Raw genomic sequence first — 7,300 nt, 5'->3', positions numbered from 1 at the left:
ATATACGAAGAGAGAAAAAAGCAAATGCATTCATTACTCACTTTTTAAAAAAAATATACAGGACCCAGAGGGGTCAACTGTTAGCACGAGTCACTCGGTTTTCATTTTGGATTATTTGTCTTCATCTGTAAACAATTACATGTCGGTGCTGTGCCTGTGTGTTTGGGAAAAAAAACGACGAAAACATACAGCAATGGAGCCTGGCGCAGAGCAGCCACCTCATCAATCACTCTCACATGGCTCAACATGAAGACAGACACCCTGAAGATAGGAAAGGAGACAAAATATGATGAATGGAAAGCTCATAATGAGGGAAGGCATCACTGTTACTCTGAGACAACGAGCGATAGGTGACATCGGTTGCTTTGCTCTTTTTCTCAGCATTTCTGGAATGTTAGCAGTTTGGGTGTTTTTAAGCCATTTATAAGTTACCAAAATGAGCAGTGTGATATCCAAAAAACTGACTGATGGCGAAGGTACGATCCTCTGATTGGAGCGTACAGAAGAATCGAGAGGGGAAAGAAGAACGCAGACAAACAAGTCACATCATCTCGTGCCGAAGTACTGAGGATGAATTCTTTCAACATGCCTCACACGGACAGACAGGACGTGGAGCACAACATGACAAAATAATCTAATCTTTAATTATTTTTTTTAAAGCCTGATTAAATGATAGAAAAGGGCGGTCAAAAAGTGTGTGCGAAACACTGAATGCAATGCCATAATAGGTGAAAAAGAATAACAAGAGCTGTGTGAGGCTACCAGCATATGTTCAGACACTCATTGTATCTCACTCACACACACACACACACACACACACACACACACACACACACACACACACACACACACACACACACACACACACACACACACACACACACACACACACACACACAGGTCCTGGTATGCAGAGCCAAAACTCTCGGGGGAAATAAGGGGCGCAAGCACCACACTAAGTAGGGCTTAGTGGGTCAAAAGTTTAAGAAGCACAATTACCTGAAAGACCTCGGCTGACCCCCAAATCTCTCACCTTCTGTTCCCCCCCTCACGCATGCACACGCACACCTTCGACAGAAGCGATTTACAGCCGGCAGCAGGAGAGGGTGAAAGCCTATACACCACCAAACAGGCTCCTGGAGAGAAAGAGAGCGAGAGACCCACGTAAGCACAGTTTGTGTTTTGATTACACTTTCAGGCCTTGTAAATGATCACCACTGCGAACAGTGTCAAATTAAACGGCCGTAACTCACCTGGACAGAATATGACCTTCCTGTCCTTGGCTTACTCGGCTTGTGTCCGCATGAGAGGTCGTGACAGGATGTAAATGGCTTCAGATAATGTATCATAACATCACATTAAGAAAACGGGCCCGGCGAAGCCAAATGTGAATCCCATATGCTGAGGAGAAGAGGGTGGGGTGAGAGGCAGAGAGCGGGTGGGAACCAAAACCCCGCCAGGAGACAACAGAAGATAGATTGAGCGAAAAGGAGGGGATTCACTGAGACATACCGCCGCAAAAGCAGCTTTCTGACAACTTGTAGAAGAGCTTTCACTTTCTGTAGCGACAGTCGAATAAATGGGAGTCAATGGAAAGTAACGTGACGGCCGTTGAAAGCTTTTTTTTTCCTGATTACGATAAAACCCTTTAACTTCCTCCACTGTTTATCCAAATTTCTACCTGAATACAAGTCCGTCTTAGTGATGTGTCACCGCCCGGTAAGCATTTTTTTGGAACATACCCCGTGGCTGTTCACACTAGTGATTAGGCCGCAGGTCAGGTTGCACCTTTGTTTCATCTGCAAGTCAACAGCCAGTGACTATACAGAGGGTGACGTGGCAGTCGTCCCTGTCTCGAACACGTCCCACCTTGGCTGTAGGCGGTCCGACGCGCTGTCCCCAACAGCGCCAACAACTGAGATGTGACTGGACCTGAAGTGACGTGAGTCATCTCCTCATCAGAAGAGGATTAGCAGGGCAGGGTCACGTCGCAGTTCAGTCGCACATTTGCTGGCCTATGGGCATGGTCTCCCTAACCCTAACCCTAAACGCTAGCCATGGTTGTCTTTGCTCCGTTGTACAAGAATTTAGGCTGATACAACAGTAAAACTCTGGTCCCCTAACCAAAGAGTTAAATATCTCTCTCTGTCAGTTTCCAACTAAAGCTCTCTCTTCTTAAATTCAGTGCAGGAAAGCTTATTTTAAGCCAGTTCGTATTATCTGTGAGAGGCACAAAGCTGTGGACTGACTGACCGTGCACAGACAGATTCAGTCTTCATTTATTTGATTGATTTCCAGTCTTATTTTAAGCTACAAGAAAAAAAGGGGGGGGGAGGGGCGCGCTATAATTTTGGGAGATTTATGTGGACCGGTGTGCAACAGAAAAACAGTTGTGTTTGCCTCAAAAATGGTCTCCACTGGGAGCCCAAAACCTCACGAAGAAAGTCCCGTACTTGTAATTTACAGCCGGTGTAGAATAACGTTCTCTTTTCTTGACCAGGTAAAGTAATGTCACAGCAGCTGCCAAAGACAACTGATGTTTGATGGAGTTCTGGGGCTTCAGGGGGGAAACACGGTTAGCCAGTACAAGTGCTCAGAACCAGGGGAGAACGTCTAGGACAGGAATAAAACGCAACGGTATCAGAGACGGCGCTGAGGACACAGTGAGTGCAGACCGAAGTGTAGCTTAACGATCTTAGCACACAAAATACGCATAGTCATGTGCATGATATTGCATGTGCAATGAGAACAGCAGCCCTGGGTGGTGGTGGGGTTTGTGGAGAAAGAAAGGGATAAAAAGTGAGACAGAGATAGAGGGAGATATGGAATAATCAGAGAGACGCTAAGTGTTTCCCCATGTGGACCCGGGGCAGTGGCTGACCCTGCAGAACGGGGTCTAAGCCTTAGCCCTCTCTCTGTGCCAATGCCCATAGGCACTGAGGAATTACTGGAATGAGGGAGAGCGGCCAAAAACAGTCTGCTAAACACTCTTCATCGCTAAAGAAGCGCCGTTACAGAGGGCCTTCACTTTGTCCCAGACGGAGAACACTTAGCAGGCTGCTCCATCTTTTCTACAGCCCTCCTGAGACATTTACGGGCTCCAACTGACTGACTTCTTTCTGGTGAGACGCCAACAAGTAACTAGACACCACCGGCTGTAAAAATAATGGACGGAGCAGCAGTGACGTCACCCATTGGATTGCGCGCTACCGTTTTGAAGCCTCGAGTTTGACGATTTGGCCGAATCAGAGTGTCTTCAAGAATGGGAAGAGGGTTCCTGACACTAACGTAACGTTATGCCCGACATTACGTGTGCAGGTCAAATATCCAAATGTCAGTTTTATGCTAACTATATTTCTGTAATTTAAGCTAAAGCATTTTGACACGATGCAACTTGTGTTACAGTGGAATGTGGATGAATCAGAAAGCTATGCTAACACATAGCTAACATTAGCTTACTAACAGCTAACTTGTCCTCTCTGGTGGACATAGGTTGCTAAAATAATCCTTTGACATGCCTAAATCTGATTTTGCTTTTAGCTAGCGACTGTCACGTCATAATCCACAGGTTAGTTTATTGGCCGCCAGCTGGGGTGGGTGTGGCCTACTTATGTCATAGAGCAAAAAAAGCAGAAATGAAGAAGACAGAGAACAGAGAGAGTCTGAGAGACGAGAGTCAGCAGAGAGAGGATGAGTTTCTGATTTGTCGTGATATCTCCCCCACCAAGTTTGTGTTAATGTTATGTCCGTGTCTTTGAATGTTAACTAATTAACTGTCAACGCTGTTTTGACACTGCCCCAACTGACGAAGGCCGATAAGCGTGCTAAACCTAAACAGCTAATGTGAGCTTCTCCTGTACTATACGGTAATTCCTCTACTATGTGACAGTAAGTCGCGTGGTTATGACACAATCGTTAGCCTATTTTTATAAAAGCGTCTGCTACGGAGCCATAATGTGAGGTACAAGGTAATGGAGCCTTTTATACATTGTCGTGTTTCTTTAGAAATAAACAATGGACAAACAGAGTCTTTAAACGCTTCAGATGTAAAGTTATTCACTGTCAAAGTGACGTCAAAATGAATGGGAGTCAATGGGATGCTAATGGCGGGTGAGCGTTTGGTAGCATCAAAATGGCGCCATAGGAGGTTCGAGTTCTGAAGAGAGGCTTACCCCCTTGCTAACAGCTAACTTGTCCTCTCTGGATAGACATAGGTTGCTAAAATAATCCTTTGACATGCTTAAATCTGATGTTTTTAGTTAGCTACAGGCACTTTGTTAGCATTTCAGCCCTTAATTGCATATTGTGGCGCTGATATTTCTTCCCTCCGATGGGCGTGGCTTTCAGAGTTTGACGCAATGCGCTCTGCTCTGCCTCTCTACCTGCAAAACTAATGACATTCCCTTTATTCCCATTCTACATTGTGTTTAGTGCAAATCTACAGAGCTGATGACATGGCTGTAGACTCTTAAATCTGCTAAATTATTCATCAAACCTTTCAGTTTTGAATGGAAAGATATTATTTTATTATATATTATACAAATTGGGGTTTTAAGTTGTGTATAAACCAACTGAAGCAGATAAATTATAACGTGAGACTTACATTGAGATATCCACTGACAGAAGGTTATTCAGAGTGAACTGTAGGGCCAAAAAACTGCTGCTCAGGGGGAACAGTTCTGAGAAAAACATCTGAACGCAGGTGCTCTGTGATGTGTGTGTGTGTGTGTGTCTGTGTGCTTCCAGGTTTAGGATTTGTTGTCATGAGAAAAGAAAGGCACGCAGCCAGTAAACAGAAACATTCCCCCGTCTTGTTCTCAGATATCTGTTTAGACTTCATAGATTAGCCATGACTCCATCAGACTTGCATTAACCCTCGCGTGCGTTCACACAAACATACGCGCGCGTTGCACGCACACTTGCATGTGCACACTTAGATCCTCTTAACCCGAGAGACATTCATGACCTTCCTGTATATCGTTTTTTACAGTGCAGTGGTCCTGAGCAGAGCAGCAGTAAAGCAAAGCGAGAACAAGAGAGCTAGATTCTTTACAACGAGCCTCCATGTTCTACTTCTCTGACTGGAGCCAGAGAAGACGGAAGAAAGCAGTCACTCAAGACCACATCAACAAAACATGGCGTGCTGAGACGAGACATCGTCGGGGACGGTGATTCATGACAGTATTTATCCCTGCGTTTGGTGCAAAATTCAATTCACGTTAGTCAACGTGATGGTTGAGCGGCGACAAATGATTTCTTGCACGTGGACAGATGCCGAATGGCAACGTATACAGCATGTAGACCAATGTCAATAAAATCCAATAAAGGCAATGAAACTGTCTACATAATAGCTGCATAAACTATGTGCATTCACATCAACATGCTGCATTACAATCATTCAAGGTCTTTCCCTGCTTGTGTCTCTCTGTTTAGAATATTCCTTGTGACAGGAGACCTATTATGCTTTTCTTTATTTCCTGTCATGTTTATAATGTTGCAATGTTGGACATTTGTGTTAAACGTGTCCAAAGCCTCACATAATGACGTAAACGTATCTAAAAGAAATCCCTGTGAGCCAAAACCTCAGATTTCATTGTTCTGAATGCTCAGGTTTCAACAGTTTTTTTCCACCCTTGGCTCCGTATTCTATCATACCGAGCTGGTTTTTCACATGTGGTCACGTTACATATCCTGCCACATGTAGCTACGTGCTAACGCCACGGAAAGCTGTAATTTTGGCTGCAGATGTTGTTAATTTCCCCCAGATTTCGGATCACGTTCCTGATGGCACGTTTTCGGTTTTGTAGTTTTTGGTTTAGAAGCCTTTCTTTAGCGATTTTTGACGGTGAAATTACCATTACAATCCACTGCTAGCTACATGTGGGCCTAGCTACACGCTAATGCCGGGAAAGTTGTAATCTTGGCTGCCGATGTTGTTAATTTCTCTCGAATTTCGGATCACATTCCTGCTTGAACATGTCCGGTTGTGTAAGTTGTGGTTAAGAAGCCCGTAATGGTGATTTTTGACGATATAAAGTCTCGCTATATACTTGTAGTCAGTCTCTGTCTGCAACGGACTGTACAGAGATAGCGGCAGAAGAACAAAAGTTGCGGAGACTCTGGAGATACGGAAACGCTGACCAATCAGAGCAGGCTGGGCTTTTTCGGGAGGGGGGGGGGGAGGGGTCTTAAAGAGACAGGCGCTCCAGCAGAGTGTCTCAGACAGAGGGGGAATGAAGGTGCAGCAGCCATGGGCAGTATGAGAAAAAATAAGTGTTTTTTTGAACATTAAAGCATGTACGCATGTTCGAGTAGAAACACAAAATACGTATGAACCTGAAAACAATATATAAGAGGTCTTCTTTAAACATATTCACTGGAATGTGACAATCCCATGGTGTAACCACCCTGAAACCCCTGTATCTTATATTTAATAAAGAAAGAAACATTAAAGGATGAGGCTGGTGATATTCTTCATGTCAACAAATCCAATCAAAAGACCAAAACCAAGTATTACCTGTGTATCAAAGCCCGATATATCTTCGTCCTCTGCGCCAAAGGACCCCATTGTTGTCCAAAAACTATTAAAAACACCTCATTGCACTGGTGCTGAAAAACACAGGTTAGTGTTGGTCATATTATTAGATTTCGTGACCAGCCTTATCCTTTAATTGACACTACATGTGAAAACCAACATACTATTTGTCTAACCCTAAAGGGTGCTCTGTACACGATAAGTTGCAGCCGGAATATTCAGAGACCAATGATGAGGATGCAACTCATTCAGTTTGCTGTTGCTGTGCCACAGAGCATGACAGGGCAGAAAATGGGATGCGTGGGTGCAAAGAGACGGAGAGACTGACGAGAGGAGGGAGGCGGGGTGTCGAAGTTTCTCCCTCGCTGTCCTCCCTCTCTCGCAGCGTGCTTCCCAAGGCCAAAAAAAATAAATAAGGCCAAGTAGGCACTCGGGAAGCTCCCTGCAACCGCATCGATGTCACCCTTTGTGTTTTGGCGGCAGGTGACTTGGGAAGCTAATATTTTAGTATGTGTGAAAGCAGACAGAGAGGACCTGATAATGCCCACGGTGATGTAATGCACTGTTTCTGTGCTCAGTGTGAAGGGGGTCAGGCAGGACGTGTGTGTGTGTGTGTTGGTAACATAGTGGGGGATTGGGTGGTTGATTACATAATGTTTGACTCATCCCCTTACTAGAATTTGCAACGCAGGCTCTGATTACAGTGGCGCCTCAACCTGAACAACCTGTGCCTTTTTATAGTCTAACACACACGCACACACAGAC

The 7,300-nt window shown here is 44.7% G+C and overlaps 1 protein-coding gene across 1 annotated transcript in view; it reads right to left on the bottom strand.

The window, feature by feature from the left end:
* Positions 1-240: 240 nt before the first annotated feature.
* The window catches only part of efhc2 (EF-hand domain (C-terminal) containing 2), a 32,170-nt gene continuing 25,110 nt past the window's right edge, over positions 241-7,300 (bottom strand). Inside the window, exons 16-17 of the transcript XR_005641061.1 lie at positions 1,034-1,136; positions 241-261 (exon numbers count right to left, since the gene is read on the bottom strand). The gene's annotated coding sequence lies outside the window, so the exon portion shown is untranslated. The remainder of the gene's footprint in view (positions 262-1,033; positions 1,137-7,300) is intronic.

The sequence above is a fragment of the Perca fluviatilis genome, chromosome 12 (genome assembly GCF_010015445.1).
Source record: "Perca fluviatilis chromosome 12, GENO_Pfluv_1.0, whole genome shotgun sequence".
Classification (NCBI taxonomy): domain Eukaryota; kingdom Metazoa; phylum Chordata; class Actinopteri; order Perciformes; family Percidae; genus Perca; species Perca fluviatilis.
The sequence above is the reverse complement of the archived record's forward strand: the minus strand, read 5'-3'. Positions and strand labels throughout refer to the sequence as shown.